Here is a 25,814-nt window from a genome sequence, read left to right as displayed (position 1 = left end):
TTCAGCTTTCAGGCTCCTCTCCTGTGGAACCAGCTCCCAATTCAGATCAGGGAGACAGACACCCTCTCTACTTTTAAGATTAGGCTTAAAACTTTCCTTTTTGCTGAAGCTTATAGTTAGGGCTGGATCAGGTGACCCTGAACCATCCCTTAGTTATGCTGCTATAGACGTAGACTGCTGGGGGGTTCCCATGATGCACTGTTTCTTTCTCTTTTTGCTCTGTATGCACCACTCTGCATTTAATCATTAGTGATCGATCTCTGCTCCCCTCCACAGCATGTCTTTTTCCTGGTTCTCTCCCTCAGCCCCAACCAGTCCCAGCAGAAGACTGCCCCTCCCTGAGCCTGGTTCTGCTGGAGGTTTCTTCCTGTTAAAAGGGAGTTTTTCCTTCCCACTGTAGCCAAGTGCTTGCTCACAGGGGGTCGTTTTGACCGTTGGGGTTTTACATAATTATTGTATGGCCTTGCCTTACAATATAAAGCGCCTTGGGGCAACTGTTTGTTGTGATTTGGCGCTATATAAAAAAATTGATTGATTGATTGATTGATTGATGTAACGAATTGGCCGACAGTGTCACACTGCGATATTGTGAACTAGGAAGCTGCTGACCAGGTCAGTCTCGCTGGCCTCCTGCAGAGCATCACAGCGGAGCTCTGAAAGCGGAGGTCATCTTGAAATCCTGAGCGATTTCTCTCACCAGGCGCTAGAAGGGCAGCTTGCAGATCAGCAGCTCGGTGCTCAAGGACCACAATGTAAATAAGCATCCGTATTGGAAGCGTTCTTGTGTTATCCTCTGCAGTATTTTTATGTATCTTATATAATTTTATTGCCGAATAAAATCAAATTATGGGAGCAGTGGATTTCTGGTAGCGGCGGATCTCTCTCAGCACCACAGTGCCGTGAGACTTCTTCACACTGACGTTGAAGCTTCTGCAATTGTTCGCCAAACGCACGTAGCGTATCACAGCGGCCACCGCATCGTAATCCAGAATGGCCGCGGGACACAAAATGACGTGACCGATACGTCACATGAAAACCCTCTATAGAGACAATACAGTACACAATATGCCTTTTTAATGCATTTTGTAATTGTATTATTTGTTTGTTTTCTTCAGTTTCACCCTTTTGAGTCTCAGCAAACCTGCTTAGACACATCCACGTCTGCAGAGTCATTGATATGAGAAAGGTGTTCATAGCCATGATAACCATAACGGCACATGCGCAGTCGGCAGCTTCAATCATCTGAAACAGCCAAGGTCACATCCAAACCACACAGTGATGTGAAAAACAGGGTAGTTAAACACAAGGGTTTGAAACTGATGGTATGATTAATCCTTATTAGCGTTATGTGTAAGTTAATGGTAAAAAAAAATGAAAATAGAGGTTGATACTGGAGTAGCAGTATCTGAGTCTGGTCTGCTTGAGATTTCTTCCTCAGAGGGAGTTTTTCCTTACCACTGTTGCTCTGGGAGGTTGGTAAGGTTAGACCTTACTTGTGTGAAGCACCTTGAGGCAACCTTGTGTTTTGGCGCTATATAAATGAAAATAAATTGAAATTAAAATCTGTCATATGAGCATCTCTTTTCAAATGCAGGTTCAGAAAGGTTAAACTTGTACACACCAGTTGTGATTTGACAACATACAGCCAACAAGCACTGGAGGTTAAAGGGTTCCTTCAAGTTTTGGTAAAATGTAGAAGATTTTCCAAGGTCAAACCCAGTGTTTTGAGTCTCTTATCTCAACAGTCTGCTTATAACCGCTCAGCAGATCGCATGTGAAACCGATAGAGATTCTACACTGGCAAAGATGAAACAATATGTTTTGTTAGGATGGCCAAAACATGTGTCAGGTGAGGCTTTTCAGTCGTATGTGAGATCAAAATTTGATTTGTCTGTGGAAGATGATTGCCTAATTTGGGGATTCAGAGTAGTCATTCCAGAAAGTCTGCAAAACAGGTTGCTTTCAGAGCTACATTTCAGCCACTAGGGCATGGTGAAAATGTCTTTGGATAGAAGCTTAATGTGGTGGCCTTAATTAGATCAGAATATTGAAATAGAAGTAAACCAGTGTGACATCTACAAACATCAGCGTAGTGTTCCTGCTACATCACCAATACACACATGGAAGTAGGCATCAGGTCCATAGGAAAGAATACACCTTAATTTTGCAGAGTCCAAAAAGCAAATATTTCTTGTAGTGATGGATGCATACGCCCGATGGCCTGAAATCATACATATTCAAACTACTACCACGTAAAACAATTGAAGTTTTGAGGAACGTTTCTGAAGTTGAATGCTGTGAAGCATATCAAAACGCCATCCTACCATCCAGCCTCAAATAGTTTGGCAGAAAGGCTGGTGCAAAATGTTAAAAGGTCCTTAGCCAAAAGCAGAGCACTTGGCAATATGTCGTTGCAACCCTGCATTGCAAATTTCTTGTTTGGTTACCAAAATATGCCACACATGACAACTGGGAAGACACTAGCAGAACTCTTTTTGAAAAGACAGGTTCGCACCAGGTTGTCTTTGCTAAAACCAAATTCCTCTCAGACTGTCCAGGATCGACATGTACAGAAAGAGTGCAGTGCAAAGGGTAGACTCAGGGTTTTTTTTTTCTGTGGGGCAAGCAGTCCTGGTTCGAAATTACAGGGGAGGGAAGAAATAAGTGAATGGTAAAATTTCCCAAGTTTTAGGACCAGTTATGTACCTGGTGTCGGTAAATGGAAATGGCACAAAACGACATGTGAATCAATTATTGGAGGAAAAGAGCAAGAACGTGAAAGTGAATCCTGATGTTGTAAATGATTATGAAGATGATGATCATTTTGTTTTTGATTTTGACATTGAAAGGAACGATGCAGGAAATGAGTCATAGGACAATGCAGGTGAAATGATACCCAAATGATCAGAGTGACAGCATGTGGAACGTCCAAGGAGAAATGTGCGTCCTCCATAATGCTTGGATTTGTGAAAAAAAGCGTTATTAAGAGTGTGTAAAGAACTGCACATGCGATATAAAAAAAAACAAAAAACAAGTGCAGTTAATCTCTAAGAGCTGAATGTAATTCCATAAATCTGTGAAACAGGTAAAGAACAGTGTTTCTTGAACACCAACTCTAGTGTCTGGAACATTCTATGACTGGAGTAACTAAGGTTTCCTGCAGGGGCACTAGACACATTTAAAAGGTTGTGACTGCCAAGCAGACAGCACAGAAATGGAGAAGCAGAGCAAGCGACTAGACCAGGGGTGGGCAATCATGGGCCATGAAGGACCGAAGCACTGCAGGTTTTCCTTGCTACAATCACCTCAGCAAGTGAATTCATTAATGTTCAGGTGTTTCAGCAGGTAATTTCATTGACAACCAGGTGTTTATGCTCAAGGGAGAAGCTCATCAGCAACCCACCTGCTGAGGTGATCGGTTGCAAGGAAAACCTGCAGTATCTCGGCCCTCATTGCCCACCCTTAGACTAGACGGTTGTTTTTCTAAATTGCTGCAAATAAATGTGTAATAGTTCCAGTGTGGCATCATCGTTTCTTCAGGCTTACGAACCTAAAAGGAGCGGTACACAACAGAAGCTTTTTCTTTTTGCCTCAGCTTGTCCCAGTTACTTGACGGTCATCACACTGCATCCAGTAGAGCTCTACATGAGGATATGGCACACTGGGTGCCTTCATGACTCAGCCCAAGTTGGAGAAAAACTGTACAACCCATGGTCTTCCCAAGCCAATCCAGCCAAGTATTAATGTGATGAGATCAGTTGTGCACAGAGCGGAATGGCTGCTCAACCCCCCCAATAATCTATGGTACCTAATTTATACAGTGGACACAAAAACATGCTGCCCCATTCGGGGTGTTTCCGAGCACGTTACTTTTTAAGCGATACTGTCGCTCAGTGGTGAGCATTTTTACCTCACACCAAGAAGGTCTGGGGTTTGATTCCACCCAGGTCCTGTCTGTGTGAAGCTGGCATGTTCTCCCATCATCAATAACATGCATATTAGGGTCTGCTCCTTTCTCTACCCTTCACCAAGGAACATCTTGAAATGTAAGAGTTGGTCTTTAGGTGCTGGACTGTTGCCGCTCACTGTCCCTAGTGGCTTGACTGTGTCAAACTATAAATAGGATGGATAAAATACAGAGTACAGATTTTGTTGTATGTATCCATGTATGTACAATGACAATAAAGGTTTTTCTTCTTTTTGTTCTGAGCCAGTGGCGTCCAAAAACATTCCAGAAAGGGTCAACAGGGTGCAGGTTTTCATTGCAGCCACTGAGTCGAGCAGATGATTTCACTGATAAACTAGTCAGTGAAGTCACCTGACTGGTTCATACAGCCCACGGTCACCCCAAGCAGTCTCCCAACCGAGTACTACTCTAATGAGATCTGTTGGAATCAGGTGTGCACAGAGTGGAATGGCTGCTAAACCCCAGTGAAGTCAGTGAAGTCACCTGACTCGTTTGTCAATTAAATCAGGTGCTGGAGTCAGTGTTGCGAACAAGACCTGCACCCTGTTGGCCCTTTTTGGAATGTCTTTGGACACCACTGTTCAAAGCGATGGGAAATCCCACAGCAAAGATATGTGCTTGGTGAAAAGCGGATGGATTTACTGTGTTCATTAGGAATGTGTATGTTGTAGTCCATACATAACCTCAACCAATCAGTGTGACACCCGTTTGCCTCTTTATTCCAAAATCCGCCAGGTGTGCAGTTCTGTGGTATCTAGAAACTGGATGCAAGTGAAAGGATTTCTTGCTAGTTACTGGATTAACACCAATTTCTCAGAGCAGACAGTGGCCACCAAAGCTCCCTGAGGTGAAGCAATGCAGTAGCAAGGTAAAATTTTGTTTTTTCATGAGTAACTCTTATTTCTGTAATAGCTGCTTTCAGTTAACTTTAGTCATGGATATTTAGAGGAGGTGATGGTCTCGTGCTTAAAGTGTTGGGCTTGAGACCAGAGGATCCTCGGTTCCTTGGGTAAAGTGCTTAATCCCTTAGTTGCTCCAGGTGTGTAGTGAGTACACAGTCATTGGAACATCTTTTGGCCTTGGGGAGTGAGGTTTACTTCACTGCACAGCACCTCCATGTTATAGACACATCAACTAGGAGCCAAACAAGCTGCCATTAACCTTCAAAGGAAATTTTGTAAAAATGCGTGAACCAAAGTATCCTTTAGAGTATTGGTAAGAATGCAATAAGAAAAGTTTTCTTGTTGATCTGTAATAAATTTTTGATTTAAGTTGTGATCCCACACACTGGCATTGGTGTGTGAATGGTGAATATAAGGCATCATTATGTGTTTTGAGCTTCAGAAGGAAAAGTGCTATAGAAATGAAGTCCCTTTATCACAGCAATGCTTCCTTTTCACTCACTCATCTTCAACCGCTTATCTGGGATGGGGCTGTGGGGGAATTCTTTCTACCATATTTCAATGTTAGGCATCATGAGAGCCTGGAAAATCTACTTATGTCCAATAAGGCAAAAGTGTGTGTGTGTGTGTGTTTTCCAATCATATTAATGTTTAGAATTACAGTAGCCAAATGTGATGAAGTAAGTGAGAAGCAGGTCTGTGTAAACCTGTACATCCAGTTGGTAAAAAGTTTGAATGCCAGTAGTATTTAACATTCTAGTAAGATTGAAATGAAATTTAAGTATACAGTAGCAGACACAGAGGTAATGATATCTGCCAACTTTAAAGGAGGGGCATCAAACCAGAGAAAAGTAAAACCCTCGAAATGTATCAGGTCTGGGAGCATGTATGGGTGTCATACATTTAATGTCTTTATTATTGTTCTTTACAACACTGTCCTCTTTGTTCCAGATTAATATATATAAAATGTCTGAAATTTTGGTTTGAGTTTATTAAATTCCACACAGATTAAACGTAGCAGACACGGATTATTCATTATAATTGTTTTAGCAAGTTTTCAGGGTATCATGCAGCAGTCTCTTATTAACGTGACGAAAAGCATAAAAAATGTACATTTTTGTAGTATAATATTTATTTACAATTGTCATCATGTGGATTCTCTATGTTGTTTTGACTGCGACTCTGCCGCGCAAGGGATTATGGGATACATCAAAACCCTGGATGCCCAGAGAACTGCACCACATGACCAAAATGTCACAGCTGATATTTACAAACTATATATACACACACTAATCATTGAAATTACTATTAGAAAAATAAAGACCTAACATTTTAACCAGGTTGATGATAACAGAAGTAAGTCCTTTCAGCTTCTCCCTTCTTTCACTCGAGGTGACCAAAGCAGATCTGCTGATTTGGCACAAGTTGTATGCAGGATGTCCTTCTTGACACAACATCATATTTCATAGACAATGGGCATAGGTGGAGCAGCACAGTGGCTTAGTAGTTAGCAGTGTTAGCTCACAGCAAGAACGTGAGGGGTTTACTTACCACTTGAGGCCTTTCTGTGTGGAGATTGCATGTTCTCCCCATGGTTGTGTGGATTCTCTTCAGGTGCTCCGGCTTCCTCCCACATCCAAAGACAAGCGGGTGAGGTGAACTGGACACTTTAAATTGTCCATAGGTGTGTGTGCGGGTATGAATATGTTTGTCTGTCTATATGTGGCCCAGTGTCCTGTCCAGGGTATACCCCGCATCTCACCCTATGACTGCTGGGATAGGTTCCAGCTCCCCCGTGACCCTTAAATGGAGTAAGAGGGTATAGAAAATGGATGGATGGATAGATAGATGGATGGGCAAGGAGCCTTCTGCTCTGGAAACAAGTGCATTTAACCACTTGGCCACCACCCCAGCCACCATGGTGATGATGCTACTAATCATCATCATCATCATCATCATTATACTCAATGATGAAATGTCTTTTAGAAGAATGGTGTTCCAGTGCATTAGCAGAGTGCCGGGGTCTTGTAGAATCAATCTTAAAGTATACTGAAGCTGTTCTGGTGGCACACGGTAACTCAACAGCTTACCTGGACTATACAGAGAGATGTGAAATTTAACTCCCCTCCAAAAAAGTGAGGCTGCCCCAGATTGTCATTGAAAATTCAAATTGGTGACATTCCATTATGTAACTACTGCATTCAGTATAGGCTACTGCTGAGTATAAAATTTGCATTCAGCTGCATTGTACTCATGCTGGGAAGTAATACATGTTGGATAATGTTCTGTTTACTGTGTTGAACTTGATTAGAAATTAATGTAATGAAACTCTTCTGTCAAATGTTTAGCAGCACTGCGGGATGTGTGATGTCAAGCAAGCCAAATTAAATCAAACGTGGCACCCAACATTTTTGTTGCTTGATTAAAAAAAAACCCCTCACAGTTCTGATCTTCCAAGACAATCTATGAGAGGTGTGTCCTTTATCTTGTTTTAATCTCCTGCTGGCTGAAGGCCTGAAGGGAAATTATTTCATCTCATCTCATCTTCAATTGCTTATCCAAGATCAGGTCGTGGGGCGAAGGGCGACTATGCTGTGGCGATTAATGTCTGCCTGTCCGTCCATTCCAAAAAGGTTATAAGTGTTAAATTAACTCCCGTCATACCTTTAGGAGGAATGTCATCAAACTTGGTACAAGTCCTTGTTAATGGTTGGTAATCCACATATTATCACATCATTGAAATTGTGCCCTTTTTACCACAGTTATGGCCCTTGATTAACAAATCTAGCCTCCGTCAGATTCATGAGTGGGTGCTTGCATTCTGAAATCAACTCCTCTTACATTTTTAGGACAAATTTCGTAAAACTTGGTACATGTCCTTGTTATTGGATGGATGATATGCACATTATCATATTCTCTGAGTTGGGCTGATGTTACCAGAGTTATGGCCCTTGATTAACAAATCTAGGCTCCATCAGTTCCATGAGTACGTGCCTGCATTCTGAAATCAACTCCTCTCACATTTTTAACAGGAATTTAATGAAACTTGGCACAAGTCCTTGTTATAGGTTGGTAATACGCATAGTATCATATCGTTGGAGTTAGGCCCATTTTACCAGAGTTATAGCCCTTGATTAACAAAGCTAGACTCCACCAGATTCATGAGTGGGTGGCTGCATTCTGAAATCAACTCCTCTCACATTTTTAACAGGAATTTCATGAAACTTCGAACAACTCCTTGTTATAAGTTGGTAATACACATATTGTAATATTGTTCAAGTTGGGCCCATTTTACCAGGATGATGGCCCTTGATTAACAAATGTAGACTCTGTCAGTTTCATGAGTGTGTGCCTGCATTCTGAAATCAGCTCCCCTCTCATTTTTAGTCAGAATTATGGGACACAGTACAATTCCTTGTTAATAGGTTAGTAATATGTATACTGTAATGTTGTACAAGATTGAGACATTTTGGCAGCGTTATGACCCTTGATTATCAAACCTAGACAGTGCCAGTTTCATGGGTTGGTGTCTACATTCTGAAATCAATGATCACATACCTTGAAATGCTACAAGCAGCATTTGCCAGCAGAGGATATTGTGTTCTCAGAGCACTCTTGTTTTAAATCTCAGAGTAAGCCACATGCAGACACTACATGCCAGGTTAGCCACAAATTGTCACACAATTCCAGTGCTTGTTGTGGAAGAGAAATGGTGTTTGGGTCATTTTAAAGGAAGAGAATGCTAAGAGTGTGTTGGAAGTTAAGCGAGTGTCTGACAGGGCGAAGAGTGTGAAGGTGGAAATTGAAGGGGTGATGATGAATATCATTAGTGCATATGCCCGGCAGGTAGGTTGTGAGTTGAAAGAGACAAAAGGTTTCTGGAGTGAGTTAGATGAGGTGGTGGAGCATGTGCCTAAGCATGAAAGAGTGGTGACTGGAGCAAACTTCAATGATCATGTTGGCAAATGGAACAGAGGTGATGAGGAAATAATGGGCAGATATGGTATCAAGGACAGGAAGTTGCACTAACTACAGCGGCCTAAAGCATATATATATATATATATATATATATATATATATATATATATATATATATATATATATATATATAAGATGAGATGAGATATACTTTATTGATCTCACAGTGGAGAAATTATGTTTACACTCCAGTTACCTCAGACAGCAATTAATCCACAATTATTACTTGTTTACCATAATAATGTCACACTTCAGGATTAAGGACAGCACATACACATTTGACATTGTTTATGTGCACTAAATTTGAAGAAGTCCGTTATCCGAATTGAGGCAGGTGGGTGAAGGTCGCGCAGCAACCCTGAGTTGCGCCACCGTCAGCTTGGGGGGGGGGGGGGGGACCAGCAGCAACTAAAACCCCACCGCCCCCGCAGAAGGGAAGGGGGGGGTGACGTGGGGAGAGGGAGTGGAGCATGCTTTAGTCCTATGAAAAACAGCTTATTGTCTTTGTGGGTTGAGATAAGAAAGAAGCCAAATAATCACCAAGGCCTAAAGATATTCCTCTGGAGGAAAAACAGTCGAGCAATTTGTCCTTCAGGCTTGATAAGCCTGCCGGGTTGTGGTTTGAGCAGTGAAAAACACTTTTTACAGTTCCACTTGAACAACCAAATCCCAATTATGAATTAAAAATATCCCCAATTATGAATTAAGAATATTCCCTGGCCTCTGAAATCTTCAACTTCTTCTGCAAGGCACGCATCTGCTCCAAGATGTCATCCAATTTGAGTCTGAGTTCAAGAGTCATCGCAGCCTGAGAATGCAATGCCTTGCCCACCTCGTTAATCATGACGGACAAGCGAGGGGCTGTGGTTCTTGATGCCGCCGTCTTGCCAATTTTCCAATAGATCAGGGCAGCACATAAGCCAGAAAGTACCAGCCCTGCTACCATAAGACCAAATATGAATAAATCCTCAACGTCCTCAACGGAAAAAGGCGCCAAGCATGGTAAATGGTAAATGGACTGCATTTATATAGCGCTTTTCCATCTGAATCAGATGCTCAAAGTGCTTTACAATTATGCCTCACATTCACCCCGATGTCAGGGTGCTGCCATACAAGGCGCTCACTACACACCGGGAGCAATAGGGGATTAAAGGCCTTGCCCAAGGGCCCTTAGTGATTTTCCAGTCAGGTGGGGATTTGAACCCATGATCTTCTGGACTCAAGCCCAACACCTTAGCCACTAGACCATCACCTCCCCAGCATGCAATATGCCAAGACCCCCAGGAGTCGAGAACATAGCCCGCAGGATGCGTTCCATCTGGGCAGGTAGGATCCTCTGGTCCTGACCTTCTTGTATAAAAGATGGTGTTAATAGCGTTCAGACACCAGCTGATCAATTCGGTTAATCCAGTAGTAGTCCAACAGAACCAGTATCCAATATAATTTGAGGAATTCACAGTCTGGTGAAGTAGGGACTTGAAGGTTAAAGCAGAGAGCAGAGATAAGGGAGAGTGGAGGAGATGCGACCGCCCTCGTTGGAGTCCCAAGCTGTATATATATATATATATATATATATATATATATATATATATATATATATATAATTCTTTGCAGAGTGTCAAATTGTTTTAGTTGATAAGTTGTATTTTCTGTACTGATGCATTCAAGTTACTATATGATGTGGTGTAAACTGTTGTACTTTTTCACATTGCAATATATGTCGCAGAAAAAAATGCTGAAAAAATTTTTTTTTTCAACCATTGAGATCCTCAACACTCAGGCACCTACAGCGGGTAAAGTAAGTATTTAAAACATCACCTTTTTTCTCAGTAAAAATATTTCTGAAGATGTTACTGAAATGAAAATTTTACCAAATGTCAGTAACAACTCAAGCAATCCACACTTATAAAGAAACCAAAACAAATAAGTACAGAAATTAAGTTATGTGTAATAATGTGAAATGACACAAGAAAAAAGTACTGAACACCTGAGAAAGTTACGTGTAAAAAGGCATGGAAAGCAAAGACACCAGCTAAAATCTATCAGTAATTACAAAACAATCCTGTCCCTTGTCAGTGCAACTTAATATCAGCTGGTTCAGTCCCAACTTGGCCTATCATTACCAAAGTGTCACACAACAAACATGGGCAAAAACAAAGCGCTCGCTCAAGATCTTTCCAACCTGATTGTTGCAAAACATACTGATGGTATTGATTACAGAAGGATTTCTAAACTTCTGATTGCTCCAGTGAGCACTGTGGGGCCATAATCTGGAAGTAGAAAGACATCATTTCCCCACAACCCGGCCACAGACAGGTGCTCCTCGCAAGATTTCTGACAGAGGAGTGAAAAGAATTATGAGAAGAGTTGTCCAAGGGCCAAGGACCACTTATGGATAGTAAATGAACAATTGTTTCAAAGAAAACAAGTAATGCACTCAACCGCCATGGCCTGTATTCATGATCAGCACACAAGATTCCATTGCTTAAGAAAAACCATATTGAAACTCATTTAAAGTTTGCTGCACAACACTTGGACAAACCTGTGAAATACTGCAAAAATACAGTCTGGTCAGATGAGACCATAATTAAAGTCTTTGGATGCCATAATAATACAGATAATGTTTGGATGTCAAATAGCCCTGCACATCATCCCAAGAACACCTTACCAACGGTGAAATCTGGAGGTGGGAACATCGTGGTGTGGGTCTGTTTTTCAGGAGACAGCACTGACAAACTTGATATTATTGAAGGAAGGATGAATGGAAAAATGTACAGAGACATTCTTGAGAAAAATCTGCTGCCATCTACCAGGATGATGAAGATAAAACAAAGGTGGATGTTTCAGCAAGACAATGATCCCAAACACACAGCCAAGGAAACTCTCAGTTGGATTCAGAGAATGAAAATAAAGCTGCTAGAATGGTCCAGCCTATAATCTAACTTGAATCAACTGAAAATCTATGGAAATAATTAAAGATCATAGTTCATAGAAGAGGTCCTTTCAAGGTTTGAGGACTGTTTGTGTGGAAGAATCAATCAAAATCACACCTGAGTAATGCATGTGACTAGTTTCTCCATACAGGAGACATCTTGAAGCTGTCATTAATTTTGTACAAAGTGTTAAATATGCTATGCCATGCTTCACCCTACTGCAGCACATAGATAGATCATGATTTTAGAGACGTGGGGATGGACCAGTTGTCTGCCTGGGTCTTTGCCATCCGGGTCCCAAAGCAGATTCATGGTGTTGTGGATACAGTAACATGTGGCACCAGCACATCTTCCCAGACTTGACTTTAATTTTTCCTGCAGCAAGATTTTCAGTTCAATGCAAAGCACATCCTTGTAATAAGTTTCATGAAAAGTGGCTCCTTATTTTTGGAGGATTTCTGCTAACCAATGAATTGAAACAAACAAAACCATAAACACAAACATCATAACAAACATGAACATTCAAATGAAAAAGAAGAAAACAAATCACAGTAACAATAAAATCTGTGTAACATATAAACGCAGAATAATAAAAAGTCACATAAACTTATTGGTTATGCCTGTAAATATTAACTTTTTTTGCCTTCAAATATGAACGTTACTCTTGTGCTGCTGTTAGTGTATATGTTGCCCATGTGGATGTTTGCTGTCAGGTGTGAATGCACTGCTAAAATAAGAAACAGTCAGCGATTAATGTCTATATATATATATATATATATATATATATATATATATATATATATATATATATATATATATATATATAATTTTTTTACTTAATGGGAAATGCAAATGTGCCATTTTGTGGTGAGTGTGTGTTTGCAAGCCTTCGTGTTGAATATATGTGACTCTAGGGTATCCCCACACACCTCAGCATATTAATCATCGTGACACGTTCACGACCCTTCTAATAAGACAGGGGCCACAGTGCACCCCCTCAAACATCCCATCCTACCCAAGCCCTGCTCCCTCTTTGTCTCTCGGTCAGTCCCAGGGGACAGAAAAGGATGGTGGGGGAGGCTGAGCTTGAGGTGGGGATAGGGGTGTGTGAAGTTAGACACCCTCATTCAGAAGCCCTCCCCTGGGACAACGACAGGCACAAGACTCCTATTAGGACGGCGCACAGTAGCCCCCCAGGAGCAACAAAAGACACCTCCTAACGCTCCCTGTTCTAGCCCAGTGAACACGCATGCATAGAAACATGCAACCACACATTACCACACAACATACACACGCTCCAATCTGGCTGCCTTCAGCAAACGGACAGAAAGCTCATTGTTTTTCTAGTTTGGGTCCCATACGAATAATGCATATGTATGCATTATAAAGGGAACTTCTGTGGGACATCTCCAACAGGATGGGGACAGAGGGTGAAAGGAGTGAGCGTGCAGTGAAGTGCAATAAGGTGGACAGCTGGACAGCAGGAAGCATTCTGGAGTCTCAGTGCTTGTATTTGTGTGCATCCACACATACATGTTAATGTCAAAAGACATTGTTCTGCTCTGCTTCCAAAAGCTAAATTGAAAATGTTTTGCATATTCCAGCAACCTGAAAATCAGCAGGAACTGAAAGATGACTTTGATTGATCTGATTTCCATTTACTCTTTGAATGCAGCTGCTGAGACTGATGACAGGCCTCTTTCAGTAAATGAATGAATGAATGAATTTAACTTTTTATGCATGCAATATTTTGATCAGGTTATTTCTAGTGTAATTAAAAGAAACAAATGTTAAAAACAACTCCTAAGATAAGATTTAACATCTTTACAGGGTAACTGGAGCAGGGCTGCTGTTTTCTGCAGGCATTAAGCCATTAAGCAATGCTACTGCTGATAACAGCCCAGTTTCCACATTTACAACAGCAGCAATGTGATTTTGCCATGAGTTTTTGCCATGTCATATTTCTTTTCACATTTAGTGATTATGCAGATTACGTAAGAAAGAAGAAAATTAAGAAATGATCACAAAACATTTTATTTCATAATGCAAAGTGTCCTGTTCAATGTAGCCATGTTTGACAGATAAAGGTAAAATGAACAGCAGTAAGTAAAGTAAGTACTAGTGCTAGTTTACTTGGAATTACTTGAGTTAACTTGCCTACTATAAATGTGGGTGTGGAATCCATTAGCCGAGTGGGTAAATTAGTGCAGGAAATCCACTATGGTGACAGTGTAGTGTATGTGCCAGGAAGGGAAATTTTTCAAGTTGAGACTATGTCCTGTTTCCACAGCTGTAGCCATAAAGAGCATAGAGGAATATGTTTTGCAAATTTAGTTCCCCTTACTACACTGGATAACAATAAAACTGAGGGTACCCCACTGGCTGTTTCTGTAACATCAAATATGCCGTGTCTGCTACCTTCAACCCGCATGGAACTTCATAAATCCATACCTAATCTTAGGTATTTTATATAAATTACTCTGGAACCACCCCCAAATCCCCAAAAATGCCCACCCCAATGAGGTCCTTCATTTGGGTCTCATTAACATAAGGTCACTGTCCTCAAAATTCTTGTTGATGAATGATCTAATTATGGAACACTGCCTAAATATGATTGGTTTATGTGAAACCTGGCTGAAACCTACTGCTGTCTTCCCCTTAAATGAAGCCTGCTCACTGGCGTACACATTTAGTCACGTCCCATGTGATACAAAGCTTGGCAGAAGTATTGCTTTAATTCATAAATCTGTTTAGTTTACTGGGCTGGCTCTTGGGGGACTAAAATACAATTCGTTTAAACATTTGACGCTCTGCACTGCCCAGGATACTGCGTATAGCCAAGGTCAGAAGAATAAAATCATCCATGTTATTTTGTCACCATATATAGTCCCCCTGGGCCCATATTCGAAATTCTTATATAAATTTGGTGAGTTTATCTCTAATTTGGCAAGCATACCCATAACATTCTGATTGTTGGTGACTTTATATAAATAAGCCTTGTGACCCCCTCTGCAAATCATTCCTGGATATTATAGATCAGGGGTGGGCAACTTGTTCCAGAAAGGGCCAAGAGGGTGCAAGTTTTCTTTGTAGCCACTGACTCCACCAGGTGATTTCACTGATTAACTGGTTCCATCTGCTTAAAGTGATAATACATCAACATACGCTGGTCAAATCATTAAGGTGTGACAGGGCCTTTAGACTTGGTTCTCTGCTTTTTCCTATTCCTTTCAGGCTTTCAGTTTCAAGAAGTTTGATGTTGTTCTCCTTTAAACTGTTAAGGTTGTTTGTCCACCGTGGGCCTCTTTAAAAGAATACAGTACAAATTTTAAAAAAGTACAAATAAGAAAAAGTACAACTAAAACTGAAATTCATTCCACTGATTTAGTTCTGCCTGTGACCTTTAACTGGAGTAAAGCCTGGTTCACATGACAGGATTTTAAGATTATCTTTAGGTTTCCAAAAGCTGAGAGACCACATATGTGGAGATAAAAAAAAATCATAGATCTAACAGTTTTGGTTGTCCAGTGTGTGGTGTGCAGCCACATGGTAAGGACAACAACACCACACACAAACAGATTTCATACACGAACATTCCCAGCTCAGGCACGAAATCTCGCAAAATCTCTCGAGATTAAACGTGATTTCCGAGTAAACAAACAGAGATACTTTGTGGACTGTTTACAACAGAGGAAAAAACAATAAAAAAAGAAAAATTAAAGGCGTTCATTTAAAAGGAGTGGAGACAGCGCGACCACCGGACTTTCTGGTAAGTCAGAACAGCTATTTTCCGCTCCGTACGCCTGTCACATCACTTTCTGATTGGCTGCACGTCACATTCAGCAGGCTGTGTGCTCGTTTGTGGTTGGGGGACACCACACACACTGGGATATCGGGCCAAGACAATCCAACATGTTAAATATCCCTGATTTGTGATTGGAGCGTCCTTGATGTCCTTCCGAGCAGATCAGAGCACTCTTAACACACCAAACATGGCAGGAATATCTGATAAGATTATCTTTAGCGTCATCACGATTGTCGGGGCATCCTTAAGATTGTCGGAAGGGGAAGATCGGATCCGATATTGGCCTAATTATCCTGCGTGTGAACCAGGCCTAAGCGGTTGAAGATGAGTGAGTGAGTCACTGACTGACTGATTTAGTTCCTACCACCCTCTTGAAGCAGCACATTGTCCAGATGTTGGTGTCCAATAAGATGAAGGCATCCACAATAGGGCTGTTCATGTTATATAGTGAAAAAATAAAAGTTGTGAGAGACTTCGGGCCACATGTTGTTTTTGTTCCACTTGGGGTTTTATAGGTGCAGACCAAATTTGAACTCAATCAGATAAGATTTAGAGGTCCCCCAGAGTGACACATTTTCCTCTCCCTTCACTGGTAAGACAACGTTACCCTAATGGGAGAAGACTCTGATGCCATTATTTTTCATTTACAGGTACATGTGATTGCTTCTAATTGCAAAAAGTGGTGGTTGATTGGAATTACTGGATTACTACATTGCTTGTTTGGGGAAAATTGTTGCTTTGTGGGGGACCAATAAAAATTTGGCACAGATTTTTTATTTTATTAATGGAACAAGAACAACATGTGGCCCAAACATTTTTGTAACATTTGACATTTTGAACAGGTCTAATCCACAAGCTTTAATGATCCAGGCAACAGACTGAGTGGAACCGAGTTGCTGACATAAGGCTGTGATTGGAAAAATTGTGCAACAGGGGTATGTAAACTTTTGATCAGGGTCATTTGGGTAGTTTCTGTTGTCATTATGATTTAAAAAGAGTAAACACAATTGTTTGACAATAAATGGCTTCATCCAACCACTAACCATGAGTGAAAAAAAAGTTTTTGTTATCATTTGTACTACTCTCTGGAAAATAGCCAAAATGCCAAAAAGGCAGGGTATGTAAACTTTTGAGCACATTGAAGCAAAGTGTTCCCTTGTCTTACTGTGCATTGTAAAAAAAAAAAAAAAAAAATCCATTGTTTTTAGGGACAGAACTATCAGCTGTGGTTGCCAGAACAATTCTGTAAAAAAATTACAGCAAAAATATGTAAGTACCTTTACAGAAAAATATTGTCAATTTTATAATATAAAACCACTGTAATTTATTTAAAAAGATAAATAAATAAAAAGGAGAATGGGGTAAAGGCAGCCTCAAAGTGGGGTTTCACTGTTTGTGAAACAACCACACTAACTGCTTGTGCCACTATTCAGTCACATGGTGTGATTTTGTCTGAAAATGTGATGAACTGCAAAAACCTTTTCATACCACTGTTATTTGGCCTACTCAATTCTAAACATACATATTGTTATCAGAACTCCTCAAACTAACATACTATGTATAATACAGTAAAATATGTCACACAAGATTTCACATCCTGACCGGTTTTTGATTCACTAAATTTCTTCCAGTTCAATAACACACAATTACTCATGCTGCAATTAAAGCTAATCAGATAACTTTGATGATCACATATTACAACAAAAAATCTGCCTTATACTCGTAAACCAGCCCTCAGGAGATACAAACAAAATAAATAAATAAATAAATAAAATAGGGCTGATAAATCATAAACAAGCTGATGAAGAGCTAATTATTGAGATCACCTATTTTAGGTGCACAGGTAGAAGCAACACATGGGAGGGCTTTTACTTTCTGAAGCCGGAGTTTTACACCTCTGCAGAAAATATTGTGTTAAATTTGAGTCTGTGGGCAGCTATCACTAAATGATTCATGTGTATGATACAGTATATGGTTCTTGTTCTTTATTTTTGTTGTAATATGTGATAAATATCTTATCACATGTCTGTTTATGTGTCACACCTTGTATCATGCCCCGATGTATCTGTATCAGCCCTCGTCTGAAATAAGGTATACTTACGTAAAGTGTCTCTGCCATGTAGCAGTTCTCTGAAGATTTTGTAAGCTTTTCACACGCAGTATCTGGGTACATTCCCAGCTAACACATAACATTTTAGTAACATTATATATTGGTTATATTTAAGATATAGTTATCAGAAATGTTTCTAGAATGTTTTCCTAACTTTATTACTTCCTTTTGCATATTGACAAGTCATGTTAATAGTTGAGGGAAATTTGACAAATATATAAATTCTAGTATCACTGTCTTTCTTATTCCAAACCTCTTTCAATGACTAGACTGTGGCTTTAGGTAACATTACCAGAATCTTCTGGGAACGTTTGGATGAAACATATCTTTAGGTAACTGACTTTATGTAACATTGCCAGAATGTTCCTGGAACCAAAAATAAACTTTCCTTGAAAACATTCCCAGAACATTAGGTCAAACCTTCTGAAAACGTTTGTGCTAAAGTTATTATCAACCATTCTGGGAACCAAAAAGAAACTTTCCTTAGGGCCCCTTCACACATGGTACGATTAAGTACAAATCTGAGCAACTCACTGCGGAACAGCTCGTGTGAGCGAACCACAAAACCATCGAGCCAACGGGCAGGCGTGCACGATCCCAGTCCGACGGTGTCATGCGAGCAGGAACACAGTGCGAGCAGCTGGGACAATGTGCACCACATCGCGCTGCTGATGTGGAGGAAAATAAAATAAACACCAGCTGTATAATTAGTGAATATCACTGGGTTAATATAAATAATAAAGAGAAATAATAAGAGGGAACACAATACAGAACCCTGTGGTTAAATAACACTGGTTAAAAAAACATAAAAGAAAATGCCACTCACGGGATTCAAACCTGTAAGTTCTGATTTATAAGGTTTTGGGAATTTTTGTTAGCTGGGTTAATGAGCAATTTAGATTTTTCATTCATTGTTTACATGTTAAAAATACCAGCTGAACCTCAAATGGAACTAACCAATCATTCCATTGATTACAAAGAATTGACCAATGACAATACACAGTAACACAGTGGTTCGGTAACACGTGCTGACAACATGGCTGCCTACGGTGAACATGATGCGTCATCTTTGGATGAAGAAGAAGTGTATTTTATGTGTATCTTCCTATCCAAAAATGCAAAGTAGTACCATTTACAAAGAAGACGTGCATGTTTTTTTAGAATACGTTCCAAAATGAAAGACTTTGGAAGGTGTGCAAGCAGAAATTGCAAGGACTTATGTTGCTGAACACCCGGTCATGTCAGCAGATTTCAGTAATAACGAATGAATGAATGAATTTATTTGGCACACACATACTTGACAAAAACTCAATTTCACAATTTTGTGCGGCCAAAAGGTGTAGGCAGAAGCACCCCCTTCCATTATATATATGTATATATATATACATATATATATATATATATACATATATATAGGAGGTCTGTGATGAAAAAAGTGGTCCTTTTTATTTTTTTCAAAAAATAAATGGATTTGATTCATATGTTTTTACGTCAGACAAGCTTGAACCCTCGTGCGCATGTGTGAGTTTTTTCACGTGTGTCGGTGACGTCATTCGCCTGTGGGCAGGCCTTGAGTGAGGAGTGCTCCACCCCGCCCGTCGGAATCTCTTTGTCTGAATAGCCGCTGCGGACAGCGCACGTTGCTTTATCAACATTTTTTCTGGACCTGTGAGGGATATCCGAGTGGACACTATTCGAGAAATTAAGCTGGTTTTCAGTGAAAAGTTTAACGGCTGATGAGAGATTATGGGGTGTTTCTGTCGCTGTAAGGACTTCCCACGGAGCGGGACGTCGCGCAGCGCTTCCAGGCGCCGTCGTCGGCCTGTTTCAACCTGAAAACATTCTAATTTAAGGCTTAATTCACCCAGGACGTCGTGAGAGAACAGAGAAGATTCAGAACAGGCCGGCATGAGGACTTTATGCGGACATTCCACTGTTTAAGGACCTTTTGTAATGAAAGACGTGCGCGCAAATTCGCAGAGTCGTTTCCGTGACGACTCAGCGAATCTGTGTGCGCCGCGACAGGAAAAACACCTCCGTGTTGAAAACCATTTGTAAAATCGCCGTCAGGCACCCTGGGCCGTCCTTAAAGTGACACTACCAGACCAAAATCTCTCATCAGCGGTTAAAATTTTTACCGAAAACCAGCTGAATTTATCGAATGGTGTCCACTCAGTTGTGCCTTACAGTTTTTGAAAAAATTTTATCAAACAAAGCAGCAGTCTCTGAGCCATTCCTAAACAATGAAAAAACGACGAGAGGGTGGGCCACTCCTCACTCAAAGACTGCCCACAGGCGAATGATGTAACCGACAGGCGTGAAAAAACTCTCGCATGCCCACGAGGGTTCAAGCATGTCTGATGTAATCACACATGATTCAAATCCATATGGTTTTTGAAAAAAATAATAAGGTCCGTTACTTTTATCACAGACCTTGTATATATATATATATATATATACGAGGTCTATTAGAAAAGTATCCAACCTTATTATTTTTTTCCAAAACCATATGGATTTGAATCACGTGTGATTGCGTCAGCCAAGGTTGAACCTTCGTGTGCTTGCGTGAGTTTTTTCACGCCTGTCGGTTGCGTCATTCGCCTGTGAGCAGGCTTTGAGTGAGGAGTGGTCCACCCCCTCGTCGTTTTTTTCATTGTTTAGGAATGGCTCAGAGACTGCCGCTTTGCTTGATCAAATTTTTTTCAGAAACTGTGAGGGACATCAAAGTGGACACCATTCGAGAAATTCAGATGGTTTTTGGTGAAAATTTTATGGGTTTCAAAGAGATTACGGAGTGTTACTGTCGCTTTAAGGACGACCCAGAGCGACTGGTGGTGCGCCGCGCTCCGAAGCCGCCATCAACAGGCTGAGCGACCATTTCATTTCTAAACGGATGGCTGTATGGATCCATGACCATCGTGTGCAATTTCTCTGGTTATCACAAGAGCTGGACATCAACCATTTTCCAGCAGATTTCACTTTTAACAAGAGATTTTGTCATGGAAAGCCGAGCGGAGGCTTCGCGCGTCGCGGCGGTGCCGCATGGCGCAAAGCCTGCACTCCTCACTCAAAGCCTGCTCACAGGCGAATGACGCAACCGACAGGTGTGAAAAAACGCACGCATGTGCACGAAGGTTCAAGCTTGGCTGATGCAATCACACGTGATTCAAATCCATATGGTTTTGGAAAAAAATAATAAGGTCGGATATTTTTCTAATAGACCTCACATATATATATATATATATATATATATATATATATATATATATATATATATATATATATATATATATATATATATATACACACACTCATAGGAATAAAACCACAGACAATATCGATTAATCAGTGAACTAAAATTTCTCAAAAAACAACAAAATCAGTAAACTTAAATCTTCATACTATAACAAGTAATTATATTGTTTTTTATAAAGTCTTTTAAAGCCAACTATGGTACAAGATAATTTAATACTATCAGAACAGTTATTCCAAATATTTACACGTTTTACAGAAACACAATGAGGTACTCCACATTTCTTGGTATGGTGTCATTTGAGAATGACACACATTTAATTCACACAAGATTGGACAGACCATGTTCATCATTCAGGGTTTGAAAACCAATCCAATCCAATCCAATCCACTTTATTTATATAGCACATTTAACAACAAAAATGTTCCAAAGTGCTGCACATACAATAGAATCACGATAGATAAAACCCCAGTAGTCAAGAAATAAATTAAAAATAAGAAAATTAACAATAAAAATATCTAAAATGTGCAAGATAAATAAATAAATACATACAGCATACAAAAGATAAAACCAATAAAATCTACCAAAATAAAAACAAAACCAATAAAACAGAGGACCACACAACTCACTCAGTGTTAAAAACTAGAGAATAAGAGTGGGTCTTCAGTGGGTCTTAAACCACATGATTTATGCCAGTCATCACAGAGGCAGGCTGTCCAAATGCCAATGAAGTACTCTTTTTTTAGACCACACTTGACCAGAAAATACATTAGAGTAGTTTCTATAGCCCTAGCATCACCACCGGTTAGCAAAATCAAACAAAGATATGTAGAGATAATCTGATTTTTAGTCTAATAAATAACTATGAATTTCATAATTCATAATAATTCATTCATAATAACTATGACTTTTAAAACACTAACATCATTGGACCCGTTTAACAAAAGGCCATACATCTATACCCTATGTCAGATACTAGCCTCTGCAGGAAGTATGGAGCCAGGTCACCATTAATCATTTCCCTGCAGTTTGTCCTGCGCATCTGGAAATGACTAGTTGCAACAGAGTCACTAAATGCTGCTTTGCAGCCTTCCCTGTTCAGTGATCAGTAACTAGCGATGAGCAGTGCTCTGCACCAGCTAAAGCAATAAAGACTTCAGCTTTTTTAGAGGTATCCACTTTAGGGACTTGTCCCACTGGTGTTTAGGAGGATTTGCAGATGGAATGCACACAAAAGTGGCCCACATCCGCCAAACAACCGCAATAACCGTGTAACATTCCTGTATGAGTCGGCCGCCATCTGAACACGTCCATGATCATCCGCAGAGGCACGCATATCTGCAGCCAGGATTTTTGAGATCCGCATCACTGCCTGAACACATACTGAAGACATACACAGGACATACACAACCATGCGTGCCGCATATTCCCTGTCATCCGCTGATATCCGCAACCGACGGGTTGGCGTGGCTTGGCGGCGGACCGGGACAGCGTGCAAAACAGATATGACGCATGCCCAGCACGGCCACATCACGGTCGCAAATGGTATGTCGCGCATGCAGACAGAGTGGGCACGGATGGAGCGAGTGCATCACGGCCGCTGTGCCCCTCATGGGGGCGCCTCCGCGGTCGCCTTCGCTTCTGTTCCCTGTTATATCCGTTTTTCTTCCTCATGTATTCGCTGATCCACCCCGGGACATTTGTCATTTCCGCCCACCTTTGTTGCGGACGCTCAGCTTTTGTCTCCTCATTTCATGAGCAAATCCTCCTAAACGCCAGTGGGACAGGGCCCTTAGTTGCAAATACAGGAACAGTGGTTTGATAATGAGCACTGGGTTTTTATTTCTCCATGTGTGTGTTTGCTTTGCATATATTTCTTGATGGATATCACACAGTTTTACATAAAAGTTTGCTGTAACCACAGCAAACCAAGGAAGCATCTCCTAAAAATGGTTTTACTCATCCACTATATTGTGAGAAATGATCAGCAAGGATCAGCTCTGAGTCCTTTTTTGTTTGCAGTGATGATGGACAGGTTGACAGATGAGATCAGACAGGAGTCTCCATGGACTATGATGTTCACAGATGACATTGTGATCTGTAGTGAGAGTAGAGAGCAGGTTGGGTCTAGCCTGGAGAGGTGGAGATATACAATACTCTGGACAGTAAATCTGGAGAGAGGGAATGAAAGTTAGTCAGAGCAAGACTGAGTGCACGTGTGTGAGTGAGAGGGAGCCCAGTGGAATAGTGTTGTTCAAGGAGTAGAGGAGGTGATAGTAGATGAGTTTAAATACTTGGGGTCAACTATCCAATGTAATGGCTAGTGTGGTAGAGAGGTGAAGAAGAGAGTGCAGGCAGGGTGGAGTGGGTGGAGAAAGGTGACAGGAGTAATTTGTGACCAAAAGATATCTGCAAGAGTGAAGGGGAAAGTTTAAGGACAGTAGTGAGACCAGCTATGTTGTACATCTTAGAGACGGTGGCACAAAAAAAAAAAAAAAAAAAAAAAGGACAGGAGACAGAGCTGGAGGTGGCAGAGCTGAAGATGTTACGATTGTCTTTGGGAGTGATGAGAATGGACAAGATTAGGAATGAACATATCAGAGGGACAGCTCAGGTGGGACATTTTGGAGACAAAGTCAGAGAGGTGAGATTGAGATGGTTTAGATGTGCAGAGGAGGGAACCAGGGTATATAGGGAGAAGGATGTTGAGGATGGAGCCACCACTACACACACACACTACAACTTGGAAAATGGACTGCATTTATATAGCACTTTTCCATCTGCATCAAATGCTCAAATCGCATTACACAGCAATGCCTCACATTCACCCCAATGTCAGGCTGCTGCCATGCAAGGTACCCACTACACACCGGGAGCAACTAGGGGATTAAGGACCTTGCCTGAGGGCACCTTAGTGATTTTACAGTCAGACTGGAATTTGAACCAAGGATCCTCTGGTCTCAAGCCCAATGCTTTAACCACTAGACCATCACCTCCACCTCCACTGTATGGTGTGCAAAAGTTTGTTAGTGGAGAGTTTGTTGCTTGTGCTCAGTGGTGCCCATTTATCAACTTTGTCACCAGATTTCCTGACTTTTTGACCTTCCTACCATCTAAAAAATCCTATCTAATCAGATTCTGTGGAGACTTTCAAGTCCAGACTTAGGCGCACTTATTTTCCCTTTCATATGGCTAGCATACTGGTACAGTTTTATTTTACGCTTTTTACTCTTTTAATTCATGTTATTAGTAATTGGAGCGGGCCGCGGCCTCAACTTTACCTAAATCCTGGGTCTTTTAGTGAAGCTTAGGGCTAGCGGCCAGCGATCACCTTAGTATTTCTTCTGTTTTTCTTGTTGATTAATGCTGGCAAATTATACAGTATTTTTTGTCTTTCTGATGCCTGATTCTGTTTTTTCTCTGTTTAAGGTGCAGCTCCATCCAGAGATGGGAGTTGTATTTGTGTTGGTGACACTCCTGTCCTGTGCACCAACAGCATTTCTTGTATATTCGTCCGTGAATTGTTCTGTGAATTGTTTCTGTCATTTATGTTTGTAGCATGGCCCAAGCAGAGGGTCACCCCTTTGAGTCTGGTTTGCTTGAGGTTTCTTCCTCAGAGGGAGTTTTTCCTTACCACTGTTGCTCTGGGGGTTGGTAAGGTTAGACCTTACCTGTGTGAAGCGCCTTGAGGCAACTCTGTTGAGATTTGGCGCAATATAAAGGAAAATAAATTGAAATTGAAAAATCTAGTGATTAGCAGCAAATCTGGTGACTTTCATTCTACACAAACCAGTTTTTGTTAAAAGAGTACAACCCCTGGCAAAAATTATGGAATCACCGGCCTCGGAGGATGTTCATTCAGTTGTTTAATTTTGTAGAAAAAAAGCAGATCACAGACATGACACAAAACTAAAGTCATTTCAAATGGCAACTTTCTGGCTTTAAGAAACTATAAGAAATCAGGAAAAAAATTGTGGCAGTCAGTAACGGTTACTTTTTTAGACCAAGCAGAGGGAAAAAAATATGGAATCACTCAATTCTGAGGAAAAAATTATGGAATCATGAAAAACAAAAGAACGCTCCAACACATTAGTATTTTGTTGCACCACCTCTGGCTTTTATACACTCAACAAAATTATAAACGCAACACTTTTGGTTTTGCTCCCATTTTGTATGAGATGAACTCAACGATCTAAAACTTTTTCCACATACACAATATCACTATTTCCCTCAAATATTGTTCACAAACCAGTCTAAATCTGTGATAGTGAGCACTTCTCCTTTGCTGAGATAATCCATCCCACCTCACAGGTGTGCCATATCAAGATGCTGATTAGACACCATGATTAGTGCACAGGTGTGCCTTAGACTGCCCACAATAAAAGGCCACTCTGAAAGGTGCAGTTTTATCACACAGCACAATGCCACAGATGTCGCAAGGTTTGAGGGAGTGTGCAATTGGCATGCTGACAGCAGGAATGTCAACCAGAGCTGTTGCTCGTGTATTGAATGTTCATTTCTCTACCATAAGCTGTCTCCAAAGGCGTTTCAGAGAATTTGGCAGTACATCCAACCAGCCTCACAACCGCAGACCACGTGTAAACACACCAGCTCAGGACCTCCACATCCAGCATGTTCACCTCCAAGATCGTCTGAGACCAGCCACTCGGACAGCTGCTGAAACAATCGGTTTGCATAACCAAAGAATTTCTGCACAAACTGTCAGAAAACATCTCAGCGAAGCTTATCTGCATGCTCGTCGTCCTCATCTGGGTCTCGACCTGACTCCAGTTCATTGTCGTAACCGACTTGAGTGGGCAAATGCTCACATTCGCTGGCGTTTGGCACGTTGGAGAGGTGTTCTCT

At 40.9% G+C, this 25,814-nt stretch overlaps 1 protein-coding gene and 1 long non-coding RNA gene across 3 annotated transcripts in view; both read right to left on the bottom strand.

Annotated features, from left to right (window-relative positions):
* The window catches only part of LOC117507080 (growth/differentiation factor 11-like), a 243,627-nt gene that overhangs the window by 152,147 nt on the left and 65,666 nt on the right, over positions 1 to 25,814 (bottom strand). The gene's annotated exons all lie outside the window — the stretch shown is intronic.
* Positions 725 to 18,949, bottom strand: LOC117507082. Its single transcript, XR_004559613.1, has 3 exons — positions 18,721 to 18,949; positions 17,608 to 17,611; positions 725 to 737 (listed from the first exon to the last, which is right to left on the bottom strand). It is a non-coding gene; the product is annotated as an uncharacterized LOC117507082 (long non-coding RNA).

This window comes from Thalassophryne amazonica, chromosome 3 (genome assembly GCF_902500255.1).
Source record: "Thalassophryne amazonica chromosome 3, fThaAma1.1, whole genome shotgun sequence".
Taxonomy (NCBI): domain Eukaryota; kingdom Metazoa; phylum Chordata; class Actinopteri; order Batrachoidiformes; family Batrachoididae; genus Thalassophryne; species Thalassophryne amazonica.
This window is presented reverse-complemented; position numbering and strand designations above follow the sequence as displayed.